Below are 27716 nucleotides of genomic sequence, written 5' to 3' on the forward strand. Positions count from 1 at the left end.
AGCACAGAATACTACGGACCAGCGTTTCCCAAATGGTGGGTTGCGACCCGATACCGGGCCACGAAAGCAAAATGCCGGGTCGCCTGGCTTTGCCGAATAGGTTTTTTTTTATAAATAAAAAGAGAATTAATAGCTACCATAAAGAAAATGTGTTTGAATTTTCTCAGAACGCTCAATCTGAAAACCTTGTACTGGCTTCTTATGAAATATCAAAATTAATTGCTGAAACAGGTTATCCACACACAATTGCCAAGAAATTAATAGTTCTAGCAATGAAACTAGGAGCATCTCGGATAATATGTGATGAAAAGCAAGAAGTGAATTCGCTGGCTCTATCAAATAACATATTGAAGCGTAGGATTGTGGAGATGGCAGATAATATTGAAGAAACTGTTATATGTCACTTAAAGGACTATAACTATTTTTCCTTGCAACTTGATGAAAGTACAGACATATCTGATAATGCTAACCTAATATGTTTTGTAAGACACGATTTTGAAAATACTATTCACGAAGAATTTCTATTTTGTAAATATTTGTCAACAAGAACAACAGCTGAAGAAATATTTAATCTGATTGCTAGCTACATTGGTGATAATGGAATTGAATATAATAAATGTGTGGGACTTAGTAGCGATGGATCACGGACAATGGCAGGCGGCAGGCACTCGTACTGTACTTTTTCCGGGGATCAAAGCCTTAAAACCAGAATGTATTTGGGTGCATTTAGCATCCAAAGAGAGGTATTAGCTGTCAAAAAAATGCCACTGCACTGATTTTAACCAAATCTATGAAGGAGAGTGTAAATTTTTTAAACTTCATAAAATTTCGCCCACTGAACTCAAAGTATTCTCTGCTTTGTGCAAAGAAATGGGAAGTGAACATGAAGATCTTATTTTGCACTGCGAAGTGCGTTGACTATCAAAAAGGAATGTTTTAGAAAGACCTATTGAAATGAAGGAAGAAATTTCAATATTCTTAGTATTTTAGAAAGACCTATTGAATTGAAGGAAGAAATTCCAATATTCTTAGAAGCACATCCGCCAACGGCTAGGGATGCAATATTTCAATTTAAAGACAGTTTTCATGATGTCAATTGGTTAATCAAGGTAGCCTACCTTTGTGATATTTTTGACTTCTTGAAAAATTTAAATATAACATTACAAGGTAGCAATGTAACTTGTATTTAAAGTACAAGAGAAGGTGAAAGCTGCAACAAAAAAACTTAATTTGTAGACACGCCGCGCGGAGGCAGGAAATTACAAAGCTTTTGCAAAGCTAACGGAACTACAAAGAAAAATAATATCGTAAATTCATTTTGGAGGACACCTGCTAGGACTGGACGCAAGAGGCAAATCTGAAGGAATGCTTTCCCCCATCCACAGCAACAAAGCGTGGATAAGGTATCCATTTACAATGGACGTATAATCCGAGGCAGGACTTCGGATTTAGATGTTGAGTCAGTAATTGAACTATCTTGTGATAGGGCACTCAATGCCATATTAGAAAAAATACCACTGCTAGATTTTTGGCTGTTTTGCCGCCAGGAGTAGGTACCCAGTTTTAGCAGAAAAAGCGATAACATTTCTAATTCCTTTTGTTACGACCTCTAAGTGTGAGGTAGGGTTTTTAATATTTGATTCTCATTAATATTTGATTATTATTTTGTTTTATTACATTTTTGTTTGAGCAAATGATTCTTTCTTAAAATATAAATACAAAGCTGTAATAAATATTTAAATATGTTTTCTTGTACACACACCAGGCTATGCAAAAAATTAGTGGATCACGAAGGAGAAACACAAAAATAACCGGGCCACGGAAATACGAATTCAAAGCTGAACACTGCACAGATAACGAATTGATTAAAACAGCCACCTTCATATCTCATTCCATTAACGAGTGTCATAGATACGCAATATGCATCTTCCTAGATGTTCAAAAGGCCTTCGATCAGGTCTGGCACTGAGGTCTGAGGTCTGATCGAAAAACTTCACCTTGTTGGACTGACAAACCACTTTCATGATCGGACAATACGTGTCAAAATCGCAAACCAAATTATCTACACCATTCACGCGACACGATGCAGTCCCCCAGGGCACAATTTTTGGCTCCAACATTATACACAGTCTACAATAGTGTCATCCCCCTCGCCCCACCTCATAAGCAAGAGGGAGTTTATCCTGCTATACGGTGACGATACCGCACTCCTCTCTGCAAGTACCGCTCATGGGACACTGACACTGAGACACCGGTCTGTATTCTATAGTGCACAAATCTTCTTCTTCTTCTTATGCAATCCATTAATGGATATTCGCGATCACGTTTGACTCTATCCATTTTTCTCATCACATTTTTCTCTATCCCTATCAGTATGTATTAGGTCTTCTATGTTTCTTAGTCCTGTCCATTGTTTGACATTACGGAGCCATGACATTTTCATCCTGCCCACTCCCTTTTTCCTTCGATCTTCCCTTCAATTAAGGTTTGCAGAAACTATCTTTCGTTTCTAATTAGGTGCCCCAGATATGCCGTTTTTCTATGTTTAATTGTGCATAGCAGTTGTCGTTGTGTACCAATTCTTCTCAGAATTTATTCATTTGTTATTCGTGCGGTCCAGGGAACTTTAAGGATTCGTCGATAAATCCACGTCTTAAATGCCTCTAGCTTATTCATTGTGTTTATTTTTAAAGTTCATCCTTCCATGCAATATAGGGGCACCGACCATATATAACATTACGTGAATCTTATTAGGTTCAGGTCAAAGTCAGAGTTCGTAAAGACGTTTCTGAATTTCATGAATGCACTTCTGGCCCTTTCTATCCGACATTTAATTTCCATATCCGACAGCCAGTCTTCACATAGCCAGGTTCCCAGGTACTTAAATTTTCTTACTCGCTCTACATCTTGGTTGTTTGTTATATGCTAGTCTTGCATTTTGATGTTGACATAATTGACGGCTGATTATAAGGAACTTCGTCTTTTTATGTTGATGCTAAGTCCCATGTTCTCGCTATGTTCTCCAATTTTATTAAGAAGGTTTTGGAGGTCTTCTATATTGTCTGCTATTAAGACCGAGTCATCCGCATATCGTATATTATTGACCCAGGTACCATTTACTTTGACGCCGCTTTCGCCTTCCTCAAGAGCTTCCTGGAAGATACTTTCTGAATATAAATTGAACAGTAGTGGGGAGAGAATGCATCCCTAGCTTACACCTCTGAGAATTTTTTGAGCTTGCGTTGTTTCATTATCCATCTTGACGACAGCTGTTTGATTCCAGTAAAGAGCTTCTATGCAACGAATATCTTTTTGATCTATGTCGAGTTGTTTTAGTATATGTACCAATTTATGATGTACTCGATCGAAGGCTTTTTCATAATCTATAAAGTATTTCATTACATCTTTCCTTTGATCGTAGCAATTCTGAGCTCTAGCACTTAGGTTGCAACTAGTGCTTCCCTGGTACCCAGACCTTTTCGAAATCCAAATTGTGAGCAACCAATAACCTTATCGCATTTTGTGGAGATTCTATAGTAAAGAACTTTGAGGAATATGGGCTACTGGGCTACTTGTAGTGCATAAGTAGCCCAGTACAAATGACCGTTTTGAAGCGTAATTTTCAGGGTCAACTCCGAATTGAATGAAAATTTGGTTTTAGGTTCTACTTACCCTCCAGTTCAAAGTTGAACTTGTGCCGTTGGTTGCTTTTACTTGGGTGGCGAAAGTCACCCCTTCTCGGGGGTGAAAAAACGTACGTTCAAGATAAGTCCGGAAGTGGATAAACTGACTAATTCTAAGTAACTTTTGTTCTATAGAGTTTGATTAACAAAGTTAATACTTTTCGAGTTATTTGCGAGTGAAAATGTGTACTTTTCAACATAAAAACAACGTTTTCAGGCGGTTTCTCGCAAATAACTCAAAAAGTAAATATTTTATCGAAAAAATATTACTAGCAAAAACGTAGTTTATAAAAATTCGAAAAAATGGTAAATTAATGAAGTCTGAAAACCCAGAAAAGGCAAAGTTGTAGGCTCATGGAAAGTACGTTCTTATTCGTCAAATTCCAAATCGAATATTTCAACGTGTAATACTCAAATATTAAGCGAATTTCGGGAAAAACTTATTAATTTTTTTAAAGTGTTTGAAAAAAACCCTAATTTTGATTTTTTTAAAAGATTCTAGCATCAAGTATAAACGAGTTACGCTCAAAATAAAGCTGGTCCCTTTTTTGGTAAAAACAATCGTGAAAATCTCCCCCTATTTAGCACCCTAAAGAAAATTAATCGTTGCCGCTTTACCATTTACTTTATATGTATGTGTATTATTTATACCATCTGTAAGTTTGACTGGTTTAAAGTAATTTTTGAAAAAATGTGCTTAAAAGTTGCTTACAATCAGTCAATTTATCCATTGAAGGGGGACTGCCCCCTCAAGTAAAAACAACCAACGGCACAAGTTCAACTTTGAAGTGTATGGTAAGTAGAACCTAAATCCAAATGTTCATGTAATTTGGAGTTGACCGACCCTGAAAATTACACGGTATCGCCGTATTTCCCGTTTATTTACTGAGATAGAGACCAACTTAACAAAATCGTGAAAAGTTACATTAAATGGAGAGTTAGTGTCAAAACTTCTAAAAATCTAAATCTAAACCTTCTATATAGTGTAGGAAACAAAGGTTGAACCTTGCAAAATAGACACAAGTCCGGTTTTATTTTTTTTTTCTGGTATATCAAGGGGTGCTTATTATAAAACTAACTTTTTCTGAAAAAATTTCGCCCCGGAACCTCCATTTTCACCCCTTTAAAGGGGGTAATTTGTGGTTTTTGCGGAACGTAGCTCTTCCTGTACCTTTTACAAAAAATTTCTTTTATAGAAATATGAAGAGGACTATATTTTCTACGATTTATTTCCCGACAATCTGTCTATCATCCACCGTTTAGCGGGGGTGGCGCCCCAAAGTTGACAAGTTTTTAAAAAAGATGTTTTTTCCCTAACTGTAACGGAAATTAAGAAGAAATCCTACGGGAATTATTTACAAATAATTGATTGATTTTTTGGTACATATAGGTTTCACTTAAGGGTAATTGCCCTTTTTTTAATTACAGGGCGTTACATTTTAAAAAACCCCTTTTTATACCATCTGAACCGTTTATGCTAGAGTAAAAAGACTTTCAGCGATTATCCATGTACTGGTGCTATTTACAAATTTGTATAATGCACCCCCATTTTTTCCCCTGAACCACCCCAAAAAAAGAAGAATTAATAAATAAAGTGATTTTCTTGGAATCCTTCACACACAATGCCCTTTATTAATATGCTTCATATATCATTTTGTGCACGTTATTATTACCCATGCATGGACACCAAAAGCGATTTCCTAGTGCAACCCCTGTAGCCAAAAAAAAAAATAAATAAAATGGGGGGTTGAAAATTTTTTTTGTTTTTTGCTTTTTGATCCATATGGGCATATGCTTCATCAATAGTGCTTTTTAAAAATATATATGGTTATTGCAACATCCCTGCGGAAAGCACCCCTATCCTTGAAAATATACTGCAGAAACTACCCCTATCCCTTGGCGAGCATGTTTTTACGATTTTCTCATTACCTATGAATTATTTTTAAACAAAACTTATACAAGGTTAAAGACCACTATTTATTCTAAAAATTAGGTTCTATTCATTTTTTTCGTATAAGCAACCGTTACGGCACAGTGGCGCCGTAAACCTCATATATGCTGTGGCGGGCTCCAGTTTTTGTTTTTTTTTTTCGTCATCTGTTCGTGTTATTGATAAAGTACTTATGTAAAATAAAACAACACAGTGTAACCTACAAATTATGACTTATGCACATTTTACAATCTTTGCGCCCCAAAGCCACAGTGGTGGCCCAAAATCAATTTTTGCATATCTTCGCAACCTACACGCATTTTATTGCATTAATGCTACCTTAATAGCACAATATTTACCCTTAGGTGGTCGCTAAGCAGTGGCGGATTTAGGGAGGGGTGATGGGGGTGATCACCTCCGCCCCCTCTCAAACCAAGTGATATTATATTCAAAGATTATAAAAATATTCATTTATTTTTATAGAAATACTTATATTATATTATTTTTATAAGAATGGCGCACTTTTTATGCTTTAGCGACAGTGGTGGATCCAGCATCGTTAAGAGGGGGGTGCCAATTGGTTAATTTTTTATAAAAATAAATGAATATTTTTATAATCTTTAAATATAATATCACTTGGTTTGAGAGGGGGGTAGGGGTGATCGCCCCATCACCCCTCCCTGGATCCGCCACTGCTTAGCGACCACTTAAGGGTGAATATTGTGCTATTAAGGTAGCATTAATGCAATAAAATGCGTGTAGGTGGCGAAAATATGCAAAAATTGATTTTGGGCCACCAGTGTGGCTTTGGGACACAAATATTGTAAAATGTGCATAGGTCATAATTTGTAGGTTACACTGTGATGTTTCATTTTAAATATGTACTTTATCAATAAAACGAACAGATGACGAAAATAAAAACAAAAACTTGAGCCCGCCAAAGCATATATGAGGTTTACGGCGCCACTGTGCCGTAACGGTTGCTTATACGAAAAAAATGAATAGGGCCTAATTTTTAGAGTAAATAGTGGTCTTTAACCTTGTATAAATTTTGTTTAAAAATAATGCATAGGTAATGAGAAAATCGTAAAAACATCCTCGCCAAGGGATAGGTGTAGTTTCTGCAGTATATTTTCAAGGATAGGGGTGGTTTCCGAAGGGATGTTGCAATAACCATATATATTTTTGAAAAGAACTATTGATGAAGCATATGCCCATATGGATCAAAAAGCAAAAAACAAAAAAAAATTTCAACCCCCCATTTTATTTATTTTTTTTGGCTACAGGGGTTGCACTAGGAAATCGCTTTTGGTGTCCATGCATGGGTAATAATAACGTGCACAAAATTATTTATGAAGCATATTAATAAAGGGCATTGTGTGTGAAGGATTCCAAGAAAATCACTTTATTTATTAATTCTTCTTTTTTTTTGGGTGGTTCCGGAGAAAAAATGGGGGTGCATTATACAAATTTGTAAATAGCACCATTACATCGATAATCGCTGAAAGTCTTTTTACTCTAGCATAAACGGTTCAGATGATATAAAAAGGGGTTTTTTAAAATGTAACGCCCTGTAATTAAAAAAAGGGCAATTACCCTTAAGTGAAACCTATACCAAAAAATCATTCAATTATTTGTGAATAATTGCCGTAGGGTTTCTTCTTAATTTCCGTTACAGTTAGGGAAAATATATATTTTTTAAAAACATCTTTTTTAAAAACTTGTCAACTTTGGGGCGCCACCCCCGCTAAACGGTGGATGATAGACATATACTGTCGGGAAATAAATCGTATAAAACATGTCCTCTTCATATTACTATAAAAGAAATTTTTTGTAGAAGGTACAGGAGGGGCTACGTTCCGCAAAAACCACAAATTACCCCCTTTAAAAGGGTGAAAAGGGGGGTTCGGGGGCGAAGTTTTTTCAGAAAAAGTTAGTCTTATAATAAGCACCCCTTGATATACCAGAAAAAAAATAAAACCGGACTTGTGTCCATTTTGCAAGGTTCAACCTCTGTTTCCTACACTAATAAAAATCTTCTAAAAATCCTAATAGCATCCGATCCAAATGCAAATGCAAGGAATCAGATAGTAACTTCTTGGAAAAAGGCTTAAATTTAGACCCTCGATATCCTATGTGGGAGTTCATTTTAGTAGAACTCTCAACTGGCACATCGACATCAAAAACACCCTAGATATGGTAAGTAAAAAAAAATCGCCTGGGTTTATTATCTGGAAATGTCGGAAACACTTCTAGCAAAACTCTTCTACACACTTACAAAACATTCATCAAGCCAGTTATCGAATAGAAGGCGTGTCTCTATGCGTTAATAAACAAACGCCAAAATCAGTTCATCTTGATCACTGAAAGAAAAATTCCGAGTAAAAGCTTGAGTAATCAACTATTTTCAATGGGAAATAAGCCACAATTTTACCAAAAAAATGATTTTATTACGTTTCGACGCCCAAGTTGGGTATCGTTGTCAAAATACAAAATACTACTAAAATAAACAAAAATGATGTTGCTAAGTAAAATAATTCTTTTAATAATTTATTTAATCTGACTCATTTATATTGGTAATTCAGACGTATAAAGTAGAAGACTTTAAAATGATATCGCCAATATTTATGAGTTGCGTTCCTGGGACGACTTTACTAAAAGATAGTTCATTCGATTACATGAAATCAATCCCAACTCAAGAATATCCGTCACAAAAAAATCATAGCATGTGATCTGTCTTTAAAAAGACAACCAAATGCAACGATGACAGTAAAATTCTCGCGTTAGAGATTCCATAGTAAATCACGAGGGAAAACCAGGAAAAAACCTCGTGATACTATCCCGACATCGTAAGTATTTGGTCTTACATTTAATTTACTTTCAAAAAACTAATACCAAATTCTGAATTTAATATGTTTAAATTATAAATAATATTAATAATGTATAGATATAATAAGTAATACTAAAATATAAAATTTGTACTAACTCGATATGTTATTGACTTACTAATCGTGGTATTTTCTTTCTATTGACTTCCTCTTTCAGTATGGGTAACCACATTCTACTGCATCCTACCGAGGAATTTGCGACACAATTGGTTTCATTTAGCATAATTAGAGCCGCTTCTTTAATTTTTCTCTTTTTACTATCAGATTCTTTCAGGACTATACTTGAATCTCTCCACTGAACTCTATGTTCATTATCCCATGCGTGTTGACATATTTGAGATCTATCAAATTCTCTATTTTTAATATAAGACTGATGTTCACTTATTCTAACGTTTAATGGTCTTGATGTTTCACCTAAATAAAATTGTTCGCATTCACAAGGTATTTTATAAATGCAATTCTTTGTTCTTTCTTGTTCATTGTTAGGTTTAGTTTTAGATAGAATAGACCTCAATGTGTTTGTTGTTTTGAATGTTGTTGAAATGTTGAATTTATTTCCTATTGTTTTAAGTTTCTCGGATAGACCTTTTTTATATGGTATTGATATTTTCCTCGTATTATTTCTTGTGAATGTTTTAGGGTCCCGTTCTAAGTTGTTCTGTTCGATCCAATCTTGACAATTCCTTATTTATAAACGATAGAGGATAATCATTTTTTAATAAAACAGATGTTAACAATTGTTTTTCTTCGAAAAATGAATTTTCGTTAGATAGTAATTTTGGCTCTATCATATAAGGATTTAATGATTCCCATTTTAACGTTGATGTTGTGATTTGATTTAAAATAATAAAACTTCAACGGGAAACTTAAAACAATATGGTTCATTCCACCAACATACGTCTGTTTTGGATTATCGCGACAACGAATATTTCAGTGTGCAACATAAGAAGTACGAAAGTAAATGGCTCTAATAATTATTCCAATAAACAGCAATGTAATTTGCAATTTATTTTCGTTCTTCATATTTTGCACAATAAAATATTCGTTGTCGAAATAATCCAAAACAAACGTATATTCGTGGAATAGGGTATAGGAAATAAATTCAACATTTCAACAACATTCAAAACAACAAACACATTGAGGTCTACTCTATCTAAAACTAAACCTAACAATGAACAAGAAAGAACAAAGAATTGCATTTATAAAATACCTTGTGAATGCGAACAATTTTACTTAGGTGAAACATCAAGACCATTAAACGTTAGAATAAGTGAACATCAGTCTTATATTAAAAATAGAGAATTTGATAGATCTCAAATATGTCAACACGCATGGGATAATGAACATAGAGTTCAATGGAGAGATTCAAGTATAATCCTGAAAGAGTCAGATAGTAAAAACAGGAAAATCAAAGAAGCGGCTCTAATTATGCTAAATGAAACCAATTGTGTCGCAAATTCCTCGGTAGTATGCCGTAGGATGTGGTTACCCATACTGAAAGAAGAAGTCAATAGAAATAAAATAACACGATTAGTAAGTCAATAACATATCGAGTTAGTACAAATTTTATATTTTAGTATTACTTATTATATATCTATGTATTATTAATATTATTTATAATTTAAACATATTAAAGTCAGAATTTGGTATTAGTTTTTTGAAAGTAAATTAAATGTAAGACCAAATACTTACGATGTCGGGATAGTATCACGAGGTTTTTTCTTGGTTTTCTCTCGTGATTTGCTATGGAATCTCTAACGCGAGAATTTTACTGTCATCGTTGCATTTGGTTGTCTTTTTAAAGACAGATCACATGCTATGATTTTTTTGTGACGGATATTCTTGAGTTGGGATTGATTTCATGTAATCGAATGAACTATCTTTTAGTAAAGTCGTCCCAGGAACGCAACTCATAAATATTGGCGATATCATTTTAAAGTCTTCTACTTTAAAATGTATAATATACGTCTGAATTACCAATATAAATGAGTCAGATTAAATAAATTATTAAAAGAATTTTTTTACTTAGCAACAACATTTTTGTTTATTTTAGTAGTATTTTGTATTTTGACAACGAAACCCGATTTGGGTTTCGAAACGTTAATAAAATCATTTTTTTGGTAAAATTGTGGCTTATTTCCCATTGAAAATAGTTGATTATAAAAATGCCACAAGGAAATAGCTTCAGAACAATATAAAAGCTTGAGGAAACGTACATGGTGTCCGTCGGTATTAGTACATCCAGTCGCTAACATTTTATACGAAAGTCACAATCTTCCCCTTTAAAATGCATTTTGATTCTTGCCGATAGGACATTCTGATCATAAGATATCGAATTTTTACCGTCGAGTTGATACAAATTTTATTTAACAAATTGATTTCGCGCGTAACTTACTTTCAAAATCGCCGGTCGATTCAAGCATTGTTTCTGAGTGAACAGTTGATTCTATAGAAAAATTGCTAAAAAACATTTTTGTTCAAAATTATCTCAGCTACCTTCCTTGTTTGAAACATTTTTTTTACTGCGTACAGATTGTTGGTTAGTCGATGTTCCCTCTCCCTTATGAGCGAGATTTTAGGAGTAAGCCGGGGAGTAGGAGTGGTAAACTTTTTTGCATCTTTTTTAGGATTCCAAAATTAACATTCTCAGTAAAATTCAGCTTGTTCGTCTCGTTTTTAGAGATCAAATATCTGACGACTATAGGTTTGTTCCAACTATGGAGACCTACACAGAGGAGAGGAATCGAGATAGGACGACCTTGAAATTTGTGTGCACGATTTTGCCTGTTTGCTTGGTTTGTCACTAGGGGGCGTTGGCGCAGAGATAGGTGCTAGTTTTGCATTGGAGTAAATGTGAAAATTTCGAAAATAATTAATTATTTTGGTGGTTAATATTATTTAAATATGAGTGCCAAGAAAGCTTATACTAAAGGAACTTGCTTCGTACCGTGATTTATATCCAGTTATCTTTCCGATAAAAAATTCAAAAGGGAACTTAACAAAGTTAATACAAGACTTTTTATAAAGATTTGTCTTTATGTTATTTAAAACGTTCATGGTCTATATTCGTTTGTATGCTATTTCCTTCGGTGTAAATAAAATTTGTGTTTATCCTATTATTGGTTTATATTTTAACCTGAAAATTGTAATGATAATAAGAGGATCTTGAAAGAGGATCAATTAATTTGCAGTCGAAATACCATTGGTATATAAATGTGGCAGTTAGATAATAATGTGACAAAATATTTCCGCTTCAAAATAAGCTGTCCCGCATTATAGTAATGACAAATTTAAATTTGATGTCACATCTCCATCTACAATGGTATAGAAAGAATACACTTTTTACCACACGTCGATATGTTATAAAGTTAAAATAATTTATTTTTGGCATACAACATATTCAGCAATAATCCACCAATAAATTAATGTCTAATTACGCTTAAAACATAAATAAAACGAGTTAAATAATAAATAAGTCCATAAGAACTAATGTATTTATAGCACCTATTCGAACACTTGCGCCTCTAGCGGCGATTGCTGGAAGCTGAATTAGATGTTGAAAAGTTAGCCCACAAACGATGCATTGCGTTTCCCCTCCTTCTTACAGGTCTCCATAGTTCCAACACAACGAGAAACCGTCCATGTAACGATCACCGTCCTGCGCAATATCATGGAACGCACGATATACAGACACAGAACGCATGGAACGTATTATTTTATAGTAAAGTGATCGTTACTATACAAAATTTCAAAAACAACGAAATTAGAGGGACTTACGAATACCTAAAAAAATAAGAAGTGGGTATAAACCTCAAAAAAGTCTATGTAAAGATGAAAGTGGGCAAATAATCAGTGACCAACAGAAAGTCACAGAAACCTGGAAGCATTATTTTCAGACCCTACTTGGAACACAAGTAGACTTGGAAGATGAAATGGGTATGAACTATGGGTAGAAGAGAATGAAGTAGATAATGGAGTAGAAGCTCCAACTATAGAGGAAGTTCTCGAAGCTATTAAGGCCCAGAAAAACAATAAAGCTCCTGGAGTTGGCGAAATCCCAGCAGAACTGTATAAGGTAGGTGGCGACCACCTAGCAAGTCACATCCACACGCTTGTTAAAGACATATGACAAGAAGAGAAAATACCCGACGACTGGAAGAAAAGTATAGTATGCCCGATCTATAAAAAAGGAGACAAACTCCAGTGCAAAAACTACCGTGGAATGTCTCTACTATGTACAGCATATAAAGTCCTCACGTATATTATAAACCAGCGGCTCCAACCACTAGCAGAAGATATTATTGGAGAGTATCAGACGGGCTTCCGACGGGGAAGATCGACACTGGATCAAATATTTACAGTCAAACAGATCTTGAGCAAGTCATGGGAACACGATATTGATGTTCACAACGTGTTTGTCGACTTCAAACAATAATACGACTCAGTCAAAAGGAACAAACTATACTATATATTGGCTGAATTGGCAATACCACACAAGCTAATAAGACTCATTAAAGCCACAATGGATGAAACTCAGGCATGTGTGCGAATACAAAACCACCGGACAGACTTTTTCAAAATTTTGCAGGGACTAAAGCAGGGAGATGGGCTGGCCCCAACATTGTTTAACCTGGCACTGGAGTATGCGGTTAGGCAAATGCAAACTGGACGAGGAAATCTACTGACCAACCGAACGGTTCAACTGGCCGCTTATGCTGATGATAATAATATTATGAGTAGAACACCAACAGGAGCACAGGAAACATACGCAGAGAATACGGAAGAGAATAACGCAGGTAAACAGAGCTTATTTTGCCCTCTCCCATATATTACGGTCTAAAAGTGTCCACCGAAATACAAAGATGAGAATCTATAAAACTTTAATTCGACCAATAACATGCTATGGGTCCTGAAAGAAACATCCAAAAACAAACTCGACACATTCGAAAGGAAAGTACTGAGGAGAATACTAGGACCTGTGAGGGAAAACGGTATCTTCAGAAGTCGATACAACAACGAACTTTATCAACTTTATAAGGAAGCACCCCTGTCAGACTTCACTAGAATACAAAGATTTGAATGGGCCGGACATGTGATAAGAATGGGAGAGGATAGGCTACCAAAAAGAGCACTAAATGCTAGAATGCAGGGAAAGAGACCGGTTGGAAAGCCAAGAAAGCGCTGGGAAGACACAGTAAACAGCGACGTACAAGCCCTTTTAGGAGTCCGTGTATGGAGAAGAGCAGCCACAGACAAGCAAGGGTGGAGGCAAGAAATAAAGGAAGCCTAGGCTCAATTTGGGCTGTAGTGCCGTAGAAGAAGAAGAACGCGATCCATGATCGTTACATGACGGTTCTTCGCTGTTGGAACAAATCTTATATACTAAATTTAAAATTTCTGTATCTATACCAATCAAACTCTCTTTGTAGCAATTTTACGCCAAATAGGAATTTTAAAAATTTTCTCTCAGCACAAAACATGTGCAAACTCGATACCATACATACAATTTTCCTAACTTTCCTTACTTCCTCGAATGATTGATAGGCTACCGAAGAAGCGTCATGGAATTTTTGAGACCTCGTTCTTTGCTCTTTGTAATCGCAAAATATTTCTTCGACGATGCCAATGCCAATGCCGATGACGATGAAGTGCTAAAGAGAATGTGTTACGACTGAAGTTTAATGAACTCTTCATTATCTGGAACACTTCAGACTTGATTCTTCATCAAATTTTGTATCGTTCGTTGTTTCAACTTAATATTAACGTTGTCAGATTCACGATTCACTATAGTATATTTCACGAATTGGCGACTATTTTGGATTAGGAATGAAAGCTTTTTACCAAATTATATTAGCAAATTATCCCAATATTTGAAGCACTGTCGAAGACAAGCAAAAAACTGATTCTGAGACTATAGGAAGATGAGGGAATTTTATTATTTATAATTCACGTCCCATCTGCTCAGGAGGTAAATTTCCAGCGAGAATGATTTCCTTAGTACTCCAAATAAAGTAAAAAATATAAATTAAAAATGAATAAACATTTTCAATTCCCAACAAGCTAGGGTGACCAAATCATAAACTTGAAAAAACGGGACACATCCAAGGAGCAGTGGCGCACCTAAAATTTTTCTCTGGGGAAAGAGGGTTGGTTGGGCGTCGAATTTTTTTTGTATTGTTTGTGAACGACATGTTATATTTTCCTACGATTGTTTGTATCTTTTTCATATGCCCTGGGGGTTTAACCCCCAAAACCCCCCTGGGTGCGCCACTGTCAAGGAGGGTTTGGAGCGATACCCAAACAGGTAGGAGAAATTAAAACATGGTCTTTTAGCTAATTTGGAACCTATAAATCCTCTTCAATTTACTTTTGAATGTGTAATTTACGTACAATCAAGACTGAGAAACAGAAAACTATAAAACTCCGCCAGAATGGCATGGATCAACAACCCGTCAGAACAAAAAAGGGAAGAATACAAAATATCGAGAAACAAAGCCAACTCAACAAATAAAAAGAAGAAAAATGACTGGTTTCGCTGAAGGATATTGAAAAAGACAGAGAAAATTATCAAATACAACAATAATTTTACAAAAAAGTCAAAGCAGCAAAAAATAAGCCCAGCATTAAAACAAGAGGACTAAAAAAGCAAAAAAAAACCTTGTTTGAGGACAGACAGATCAGCAAAATGTGGGAAGAATATTACGAAAAAATGGTATTCACTATGAAGGAAATACACTGCGATGAGGAAGTAAGATAACGACGAAGGAAACATTTTCACAGAAGATAAAATAACTGGAATAAAATACCGAGGAAGAGAATTACGTAAAGGAATAAACCACCTAATACAACAAATATGAACAAAACAGACTACCAGGTATAGTAGGTACCTATATATAAAAAAGGAGATCTAGAGGAGTGCGAGAATTACAGAGCAATAACTTTATTAAACAACACATATTATAACATTCTAGAAAATATATGTACTAAACATAAGACTTAAATCATGCACTGAACGAATATTATACAGAACAGGTTCAGACCGGGGGAGGTCGACGATTAATTCCATACATACAGTGGAGCAAATTATTCAAAAATCGAGAGAATACAACAGAGAAATGCACCTAATATTCATGGATTTCAAAATCGCTTTTGATACAACCAATCGGACAAAAATGATGGAGCAGCTAGAGAATGTTGGAATCCCATAAAAATTAAGACATATGCTAACAGTGAGCCTAAAGAACACCAGAGCAAGGATCAGTTACAACGGAACAACTTCTAAGGAGATTAATGTACACAAAGGCGTGAAAAAAGGTGACTCTATCTCTCCGACAGTATTTAATCTGATATTGACAATATCAGATATTGACATAATCTGTAATCATGAGGATGACTTGCAAACAAAAACATTATTACAGATCAACTTCAAATAGTAAGATATGCAGATGATTCAGTCATCACGGCAAAGACGAAGATAACACTTGCAGTTGGAAAATTACATAAGGAAGCGAAGAGAATAATAGGACCAGAGATAAACCAGCTCACAGCAAAATACATGGCGATAGGGTAAGATGACCCAACTCAGAAATATCTAATAACACAGAACCATAAATTTGAAACTGTATCCATCTTTAGCTACTTAGGAGTAAAAATAGGGAAAACCGGAAAAAGAGAGAACAGAGGAAAGAATTCTGAAGGACAGAAAAACATCTACACGGTAGAAATCTGCTGAGAAGCAAGACTCTAAGTATAATATGAACCTATATAAGACCTTAATAAGACTTGGTGTTACATATGGGATGGAAACAACGACGATTAACAAGAAAGAGGAAGATAGCCTTCTGAAATTTGAAAGAAAAATAATGAGAACAACACTGGGCCAGAATGTAACAAAAGATAGAGAAATAAGAATGAAAACAAATGCAGAAATTGAAGAAAAAAGAAAAATAGAGAGACAATATATTCAGATACAAAAACTCAACCCAACGCAAATACGGGACATTTAGGCGTCCCGAGATACTTTTTCGGGACTCCGGGACAAATCGTTAAAAAACGGGACAATCCCGTTTTTACGGGACGTTTGGTCACCCTATAACAAGTCCGAAATGGTGGATGTGTGAATTGTTCGTAAGGGGATTTTTCCACATTCTCTATTTCATCTGTTTGATTTTCAATTTCGTTGCAATTCTCGTTCAACGAAATTAAAAAAAAAGATTAAGACGTAAAGGTGGTTAACTGTTAGCGAAAACGTTACTGTGTAATTAATATTCTACATATTTCTTAAATATTTCTTTGAAATTACTTTGTTTTAGATACTAGCCCGATCAAAGAACACACAATTTTCCGAAAACCTCCAAAAAAATAAAGGAAGGATGAAAATTTGGGAATAGGTAGTTGAAATTGTCTATTATTATATAAGAAAATGTTTACAATTCTGCATTCCCTCCATTTTATAAAAATGGAGGGGAATACCCTCTTCTCGGGGGTGAAAAATTTACATTCAAAGTAAGTCCGGAATTGGATAAAATGAATAATTCTAAGCAACTTTTGTTTTATAGTTTTTTATATAATACTTTTCGAGCTTTTTGCAAGTGAATATGTTCATTTTTAAAGAAAAAAAAACATGTTTTTCGCAAATAACTCAAAAAGTAAGTATCTTATCGAAAAAAAATATTCTTAGCAAAGATATAGCTTATAAAAATGGTAAAAATATGGTGTATGCATGAAGTCTGTAGACCCAGTAGAAGCAGAGTTGTAGCTAATGAAAAGTAGGTTCTTATTCGTCAAATTCCAAATCGAATATTTCAACGTGAAATAACCAAAAAACGGAGCACTTTTCGGGGAAAACTCATTTTAACTTTTTTAAAGTATTCAAAAAAAGATTTAATTCTGTTTTTCAAAAAAAAATTCTAACATTAAAAGAAAGTGAGTTACGCTCAAAATATTGTTGGTCTCTTTTATTTTTTGGTAAAAAAATCGCGAAAGTCACCCCCTAATGAGCATCCCAAATAAAATTAATCGTTACCGCTTCACAAATTACTTTACTTATGTATTTTTTATATGATGTATAAGTTTCATTAGTTCAATGTGTACATTTTTGAAAAAAATTGGTATTAAAATAAACACTTTTTTTAATTTTGAACAAAATTAATTTTTGTTTTCAAAATAACTTAAAAATTATTAGTAATACCAGAAATCTCAAAGAGTAATAAAATACGATTTGTTTTTCTGAATATTTTGGATTTTTTGTTTGCTTGTTAGACAAAAATTGGTTATGCTATGGCTGTTCAAAATTGACATAAACTCGTGCTAAGTTACTCGTTCAAGCCATTTTAACTACAGCCTTTTCAAAAATAAGTACTTTGAACCGATAAAACTTACAGATAATATAAAAAGAATACATAAGAAAAGTAACTTTTGAAGCGGTAACGATTAAATTTTTTTGGGATGCTAATTAGGGGATGATTTCGCGATTCTTTTTACCAAAAAATAAAAGGGACCAACCATAGAAGTTTTTTTAAAAAAACAAAAATAAACCTTTTTTAAACACTTAAAAAAAGTTGTAACGAGTTTTCCCCGAAAAGTGCTCCGGTTTTTGGGTTATTTCAACTTCAATGAAAAGAACCTACTTTTCATTAGCTACAACTTTGCTTTTACTTGGTCCATAGATTTCATGCATATATAATTTTTTTCACTTTTCTATAAGCTATATTTTTGCCAAGAATATTTTTTTTTTCGATATGATACTTACTTTTTGAGTTATTTCCCAAAAACCGTCTAAAATCATGTTTTTTTTTTTTGTTAAAAATGAACATATTCACTCGCAAATAACACGAAAAGTATTGACTTAGGGAAAAAACGCTATAGAACAAAAGTTGCTTATTTATTTATTTAGCGTATGGCTTAAGTATATCACAGAATATATTTAGATTTATGCATTATACAATGCATCACAAACAGATGTCCAATTTTTTTATATATTCGATTGACCCTTCGGTTGCCATTACAAAGTCTATAGGGTCGCCTGTGTATGCTCTGCGTGGGCAGTCCTGAACAATGTGACTGATCGTCTGTCTTGCAGCGCCGCAGTCACAAGAAGGCGAGGGGAGTTTACCCCATCTGTGGAGGGAGTCGGCGCATCTTCCACAGTTTGTTCGAATTCGATTAAGGGCTGCCCAAATCTTACGGGGACGTTCAAATTCGCCAGGTTTCCCTATGATGTCCGGTAGACTATGGTAATGCGGATCTGTCCTACTTTCCCAATCTTCTCTCCATCGGGTATTTAAGTCAAAGTTGGATTGCTGCAGCGCTTGAGCAGATTGTAGAGGGGGTAACCTGGATCGGAGACGGTTTCCAAGAATATCGGGGATGTCGTTGTGGACTAGAAGCTGGCGACTGTTCATTATTTTGTTATATTCTTTAACCAATGCATGTTCGCGGCGTAGGTTGGGTGGTGCTATATTACTAAGGGTAGGTAGCCACATTGTAGGGGTGGGCTTAATTGTGCCTGTTATCATACGCATAGTACGGTTTAGTTGGGTGTCGACCAGGTGGGTATGCCTGCTATTTAGCCACACTGGAGCACAGTATTCTGCCACCGGATATATCAGGCCAAGAGCAGAGGATCTTAATGTTGATGCTGTGGACCCCCATGTAGTGCCGCAGAGTTTCTGTATTATATTGTTGCGTGTTTTCAATTTTGCTGCTGTTTTCGTCAGGTGTTCTCTGAATGTGAGCATTCTGTCTAGAGTAACCCCAAGGTATTTCGGGTATTTATTGTGTTTTAACAGCTTGTTATTAAAATACACTCGCAATTTTCTGTTTGCCAACTTGTTGTTTAGATGAAAAGCTGATACTTCAGTTTTTGTAGTACTTGGCTGTAGTCTCCATTTCTTAAGGTATTCGCTGAGGATGGATAAGTCATTCGTGAGAGTGATTTCTGTAGTTTCTAAAGATTGGTGGCTTGTTGCAAGGGTCCAGTCGTCAGCATATCCAAACTTCCAAAATTCGGTTTCAGGCATGTCAGCAATATAGAGGCTGAAAAGTAAAGGGGCAAGGACAGAACCCTGTGGAAGACCATTGTTAAGTTTCATCTGTCTACTCGTCTCCTTTCCCATTATAACCTGGAAGGCTCTGTTGGTCAGCATGTTGTCAATGAGGTTAATTATCTTTCTGCAGGGGAAAATGCGGGCCAGTTTATATATTAATCCCTGTCTCCAAACAGTATCATATGCTGCTGTTAGATCTATAAATACTGTTGCTGTCTTTTGTTTCTTTTGAAAACTAGCTTCTATAAAAGTTGTTAATGACAGCACTTGGTCCGTACAGCTTTGATGAGGGCGGAAGCCAGCTTGTTCAATGGGGACATTTTCTAGTATCCTGTGACTAATTCTGTTGAGGAGAAGCTTTTCTAATAGTTTATATACCATGCTGAGTAGAGCTATGGGGCGGTAGTTTTCTGGCTTATCGTTTGATTTGCCCGGTTTCGGAATTGCAATTATCTTTGTTCGCTTAAGTGAGAAAGGAATGTTACCTGACTGAAGTATATCATTAAAGAACATTGCAAGCCACTGTTTCGTGTATGCACCACTGTGTATCAAGAACTCTGGATGGATACCATCAAAGCCAGGTGCTTTACCTGATTTCATTTCTTTCAGCGCATGTGTGATTTCAGAAATAAGTATTCTTGCTGAATATTCGGAGTTCGTTCTGTTCATTTGTTTTAATGCCCTTAAGTCTCTTTTCACGTTGGTAGTATGTATTCGATCTCGTGGAGCTCTGGATAGAGATACTATATGGGAGGCAACCTTGTTAGGAGACATTTTAGACTCTCTGGATTCCAGCTGGTTAGCTCCTCCAATTTTCCGCAACAAGGACCATGCCTGCCGGCTTGATTTTTTGAAGTCAAGGTTTTCGACAGTCTTTATCCATTTTTGGCGTCTAGCTGTATCGATGTTGTGTAAAAGCTCATCGGCTATTTCTCGGTCACCACTTTCGAGAAACTTCGTGTATAAGTCTTCACATGTTTCAGTCCATCCAGGCACATATTCTTTGCGATACCCCCTAGGGATGGTTTTCTTGGCAGTGCTTATTACTGCGCCCACAAACCTCTCATAATGTTTGCTGGTTGGAGGGACCCAGCTCAAGGTCCGGTCTAGTTGTTCAGAGAACTTCTTCCAGTTTGCTTTTCTAAGATTCCACCTGGGTCGAGGATATGATCTGATTATTGGAATTGATATTCCGATGGTGATAAGCACCGGACGATGTTGAGTATGTGGGAAGTCTGCAAGGACACTTCTCGCAGTTGTTAGTGGTCTGTCATTGGTATCTTTTGAGACAAAACATAGGTCTGGGTTATATTCTTTTCTCCATGCAGCTGATTTAAATGTTCCTCTGTCTTTGGCATCAAAAACTAGGTATGTGTTTTGCTCTTCGGACCATTCTACTAGTGCCTCCCCATTTTCATCATTCGTGGTGTACTTCCACATTTCGTGGTGGCTGTTGAAGTCGCCGATGTATATAGTAGGATGTGGATGAGTCTTTAGCACTTCTGGGTTCCATGTAGTGGCTGGAGGTTTGTATATGTTAACTACGGTAATATCTCCAATCTTGGTGACTACTGCATGTATATTATTTTCATTAGAAGCAGAAAGTAGGAAACCATTTTCTATATTGCAGCGAATGTAGGTTGCGACGCCGTCATGTTTATCATAGGTGGCTCCCAGTAAATCGTAGCCAGGTATCTTTCCCCTTAAATCAAGCTGGACTTTGTCTTCAGTATGGGTCTCTTGTATGGCAACCAGGTCAATGTCGTTATCGTGTAGGATTTTTTGCAACACTTGGCATTTTGCCTGGCTTATGCCCTCGATGTTAAGGTGACAGACTCGGATACACGGTCCGAGATCTCTAGTCAGTTGGTTCTGAGAAGAACCTTTATTTGTTCCCATCGTATGTTTACGTATAGATAAGATTTCTGTTTGTGATCTGTGATTTTGGCAGGATATTGTTTTTGTTTTTCGTTCGTCTGCCGCCAAATTTTTGCTAGTTCATTTAGCGTTACCCAGGGTGCACCACATGGAGGCGAACTAGCATTACTACCTCCAAAAGTTGCTTAGAATTAGTCATTTTATCCAATTCCGGACTTATTTTGAATGTATATTTTTCACCCCCGAGAACGGGGTATTCCCCTCCATTTTTGTAAAATAGAGGGGATGTAGAATTGTAAACTTTTTCTTATATAATAATAGACAATTTCAACTACCTATTCCCAAATTTTCATCCTTTCTTTATTTTTTTTTTGGGGTCAGATTGTTCTTGGATCGGGCTATATCTACAGTAAAATATTTAAAGAACATTAATTTAGTAACCCAATTGATATTAATCCAATATATTTGTATCTTATATACCAATACCTGAAAACCGTCAAAAGTTCTACTTTTAGCGAGGTCTTTGACTTTTCATTTGTTTATACTAAATGATATAACCTTAATTCAGGTGAGATCATCTCACAAATTTAGGTAATCCAACGAGATCGAGAGAGAAAGAAAGACCTTTCTCTTATTTGTTATTCACAGATGCTGTTGTGTTAACTTATTATCAACAAGATTCTAAAATTTGTTAGCTTCGTATGACTAATTTTGAGTATAAATAAGGTTATTCTTATAACAATGCAAGAAATATTTCAGTAGGAGTATTGTTTTTCCATAATTTTCAATTTTTTTATGTTAAGATTAAATTGATTAATAGTACATTCTTTCGCGGTTTTTACTGTAAATTTTAAAGAACCGCTTGGATTAACACGAAATTTGGCATACGCATAACTAACATGTCAAAGAAAAAAGTGATATGGTGCCGATGTGTGCTTCTGCCCTGGGGGTGAGTAGCAGGCGCAGATCCAAGGGGGGGTCAATGGGGTCAATTGCCCCCTCCTTGAGACCTCGCCTGGTGTCTACTGACAGATTTTTTAAGAAAGAGATAATTACGAATGAAAATAAATAGTGAGTTTTGTGTACTGTTGATAACTGAATAACTGAAATATAACACAGAATACCTTGGAATCAAAGATTATTAAAAGTCTTCAGAACATAAATGAAAAATTCTCATATTAAATCTGTTTATTACCATCTAATGCCAGAGACCAGATATCAATAGTAATTTGTTTTTTCTTTGTGGCAAATTAATGAGTCAGTTTCGTTTCAAAAAATGTCATTCTCATCTGAGGCTATTTTAAGATCTGAAGTACAAACAGTCAAAATTCAGTCATGCAAAGCTTTAAATTTTGCGATGAAAATGTGTTTTCACATTGTAAAATACTATAGATATTACAAATATTGCTTACTTTGCCTTTTAGTGCATCACGTGCAGAACAATCGTTTTCTGCTTTTAAACGCCTTAAAACTTGGCTTAGAAACAAAATGAGTCAGGATCGATTGTTACTGTTAGGTCTATCTTTACTCCATGTTCATTTTGATTTAAAATTAATATAGAAATTAAATAAAATTGATTATATAAAATTAACGATCGTTTTCTGATTTCAAACGCCTTAAAACTTGGCTTAGAAACAAATCGATTGTTAGGTCTAACTTTACTCCATGTTCATTTTGATTTAAAATTAATAAGTATAGAAAATATTATTAATACATTTGTGTGATTTATTTATGTGATATATTTCGAGCGATACTGCGTTTTCGTCTAATAGTGATTAAATGACAAATATAGTTGGTTTTTATGGTACTACTGATAAACTTTACCAAATTACAAGGTTTACTATCTTTTAGAAAATAATTATTGAATGTTATTAAGGTAACTTTAAATAAATTTACAAACTTTGGGATGTATGTCCATTTTAATTAAGTATATTTAACAAAGCAGAGTTAGTTAAATCTATTTGATCATTTACTAAAAACCCTCCGAATAAAAGCCGCTTTTAGAAGGATTGATAAAGTATTATGTAACAGAGATCTAAAATTGGCATTAAGGATGCGCCTACTTCGCTGCTAAAAGCGAAGTACGTGTTCTTGGTCTTACTGTATGGTATACTTGGACTGTGAATAAAATCGATCTAAATCGCCTTGAGGCTTTCGAGATGTGGTGCTATAGAAGAATTTTAAGAGTTTCTTGGGTGGAGAAGATTCGAAACTTAACAATACTAGAACGTTTCAGCAAAACTACTGCGATTATAAAAGGCATTAACAAGAGAAAGCTGGAGTATTTTGGACATGTAATAAGAGGTCCCAAATATAGGTTGCTACAAAATATTATGCAAGTGAAAATATAAGGCAAACGCAGTCCAGGACGAAGAAACACTTCGTGGTTCATTTAGGGTGGTAGTGAATAAAATTAAAATAGGTATGATGCTAACCAACGTTCTGAAAGAATATGGAACATGAAGAAAAAGAAAGTAACAGCCCATTCCGAAAAAGAATCCTGCCTACGACAGTGACGAGAAAATTTTTATTTCATTGCCCCCACCTTGCCAGGTTGCTGGATCCGCCGTTGGTGAGTAGTTTCACCCAATCTCAGGGGTGAAAAAATATATGTCCAAGATAAGGCCCGAAATGAATAAACTGACTAATTTTAAGCAACTTTTGTTCTATAGAGTTTTTTCACCAAATCAACACTTTTCGAGTTATTTGCAAGTGAATGTTCATTTTTCAACAAAATAACCACGTTTTTAGACGGTTTTTCGCAAATAACTCAAAACGTAAGCATTTTGTCGAAAAAAATATTTTTAGCAAAACTATAGCCTATAAAAAAGTGAAAAAAACGGTGTATATATTAGCATATATATTAGTCTCTATACCTAGCAAAAGCAGAGTTATAGCTAATGAAAAATAGGTTCATATTGGAAAAATTCCAAATAGAATAATTCAATGTGAAATATTCAAATAATGAAGCATTCTTGGGGAAAACACATTACAACTTTTTTAAAGTGTTTTAAAAAAGCTTTATTTCTGTTTTTATAAAAAAAATTCTAGCATCAAATGTAAGCAAGTTACGCTCAGTTGGTCCCTTTTGTTTTGGCAAAAAAAAATCAGGAAAATCACCCCCCAATTAGCAACTTAAATGGAAATTAATCGTTACCGCTTCACAAGCTACTTTCCTTATGTTGTGTTTATATGATCTGTTAGTTTCATCGATTTAAAGTTCTTATTTTTGAAAAAATTTGGTTTTAAAGTAAAATTTTTAAAAATTTTAATTTAAAAAAAATGCTTTTTTATACTCGTATATCCCTTAGAGAAGCCAGCCTGATCTACCAGTTGGCAATATTATCCATTTTGTATAAATATCAAGAAATGTACTACTAAAAATCTATGATCAGAATAGAATAACAGTGAACGAATAAAACATATTAAATACTAGAGAAATGAAGGAACCAGGGGCGTAACAGAGGCCCCCGCAGCGTGAATCTTGCGGGGAGCCCCGATCGAGCAGGGGCCCCATCTTGTCGTCTGATATTATGTAAAATTCTGTTATAGGTATATGATTTTACTTTGTGGGTTTAAATTTAAAAACGTAAATTTCTAAATAGGCATATTCGGCAAGTGAAACATCTCATATCTAGAAAAATATTTTCCGGTCTCACTAACTTTTATGGGTGGCGACAATAAACTATAATGCTTTGTACGTGACTATTCAAAGATTTAAGAATTGCAATTTGCCTAATTTTAGAACAATATTTCTAAATTTAGAAATGGGTTTTCTCTTTAATCTTTACCTACGTTTTAGTATTTCGATACGACTATCCAGAGGCGTAACAGAGGCGCCTTGCAGGATGAAGCTTACGGGGGGCCCCAATATGTCAAGTGCCCCATCTTGTTGTCTAATATATGTAAAAATGTGTTGTTATATTATTTGCATACATACATTTTTTTAAGAAGTGCAGTATTGAAAATGAAGTTGTCTCATCCGAATTAATAAAATTGTAGATATATTCGCTGATAGTAGATAGTGCACGAAGAAAGTTGTTCATCTTACATAGAATAATACTTATGTAACCATTTAGTAATCTTTGTTCTATTTTATTCTATACCAATAAAGATGAAAAATGTAAGTCGTCATAAACAATGCATGATTACACCAATGCTCAGTAAATGAGAGTTTTGGAGTGAAATTATCAGCGTCGCGACGGACGTATTTGCTTGACAATTTGGATTTAGGTTCTAGTTACACTCCACTTCAAAGTTGGATTTATGCCGTTGGTTGCTTTTACTTCGGGGGGTGACACCCCTCCTTGGGGTGAAAAACATACGTTTAAAATAATCCCGGAAATGTATAAATTGACTAATTATAAGCAACTTTTGTTCTATAGAGTTTCTTTTTCTATGTTAATACTTTTCAAGTCATTTGCGAGTGAAAATGTTTATTTTTCAACAAAAAAAAACAATGTTTTCAGACGGGTTTTTCGTAAATAACTCAAAAAAGTATTTATCGAATTAAATATTAGATATCGAAGAAATATTTGTAGCAAAAATGTAGCTTATAAGATATAAAAAATGGTTTACTTATTCATGAAGTCTATCGACACAATAAAAGCACAGTTGAAACTCATGAAAAATTATTCTTATTCGTCCAATTCCAAATCGAATATTTCAACCTGAAATAACCAAAACATGAAGCAATTTTCGGGGAAAACTAATTAAAACTTTTTTTAAATGTTTCAAAAAAGCTTTATTTTTATTTTTTATAAGTTTCTAGCATCAAAACTATACGAGTTACGTTCAAAATAAAGTTGGCCCCTTTTTGTTAAAAAAAAAATCGTCAAAATCTGCCGCTATTTCGCAGCCCAAATAAAATTTATTATAACGCTTTACCATTTACTTTAAATATTTATTGTTTATATATGATCTGTAAGTTTGACTGGTTCGAAGTTCTTATTTTTGAAAAAAATTTGATTTCATAGTAAAAACAGTTTTTTTATTTTGGAAAATGCCTTTTTCGAAATAACTTAAAAAGTATTAGTGATACGAAAAATCTCAAAGAGTAAAGAAATGTAGGTCATGCTTTTATAAATATTTTGGATTTTTTTTGTTTTTCTGTAAGACAAAAATTGGTTAAGATATCGCTGTTTAAAATTTGCATATACTCGTGATTAGTGACTCGTTCAAGCCCTTTAACTAGAACCCTTTTAAAAATAAGCACTTTGAACCGGTGAAACTTACAGGTCATATAAAAAAATTAGGTAATTTGTAAGGCGATAATGATTAGTTTCATTTGGGGTGCTAAATAGGGGGAGATTTTCACAAATTTTTTTTACCAAAAAATGGGATTAACTGTATTTTTAGCGTAACTGGCTTAGTTTTGATGCTAGAAACTTTTGTAAAAAATAAAGCTTATTTTAAACACTTTAAAAAAGTTCTGAGTTTCCCTGAAAAGTATTTCATTTTTTGGTTATTTCACGTTGAAATATTCGATTTGGTATTTGACGAATAAGAAAAACTTTTCAAGAGCTACAACTTTTCTTTTACTGAGTCGATAGACTTCATTTTTGTTAACAATATTCTTTTCAATCGAATACTTACTCTTTGAACTATTTGCGAAACATCGACTAAAAACGTGGTTTCTTTGTTGAACAATAAACATTTTTACTCATAAATAACTCGAAAAGTCTTGAGTTGACCACTTCGGTGGTGACACTGAAAATTACACGGTATCGTCATATTTTACGTTGATTTACTGGTCTGTAACACATAATTATAGGTATTTGTTACACATGTCGCATTTAGTAATTTTTTAAAGGGGGCCCCATTTCCAATTCTGCGGGAGGGCCCCGACGGAGTTTGTTACGCCACTGGAAGGAACTCTTAAAGGGTGAAAGTACTGTGAAGAGTAGGTTTTCGTTTCTTATCACTCATTGAAATCCTTTCTGTTTGCGGAAATTCTTCCTGTAATATTAGCAGCTTCAATTTTATTATTTACTTTAAAAATTTACATATAAAGTCATTCTTTAGTATATACTGTACATTTAAGTAAAAAAAAGTCGTAGAATACTTATACAGGGTGACATGGCAACTTTTTTTATTAAAGTGGAGGTTACTTGGGACGCATTCTATGTACGCTTCAAGAGTTGTTATTGAATGGACATCCTAAAGGATCGTTTAAACACAGCGATAAATCAAACAACTTATCAAGGTCAATCGAGTTGTTGCAACTTATCATTGTGTGTAAACGGTGCATCGCACAACTTATCAAAGTTGGAGTTGGGTTGAAGGTGGT

This window comes from Diabrotica virgifera, chromosome 7 (assembly GCF_917563875.1).
Source record: "Diabrotica virgifera virgifera chromosome 7, PGI_DIABVI_V3a".
Taxonomy (NCBI): Eukaryota; Metazoa; Arthropoda; class Insecta; order Coleoptera; family Chrysomelidae; genus Diabrotica; species Diabrotica virgifera.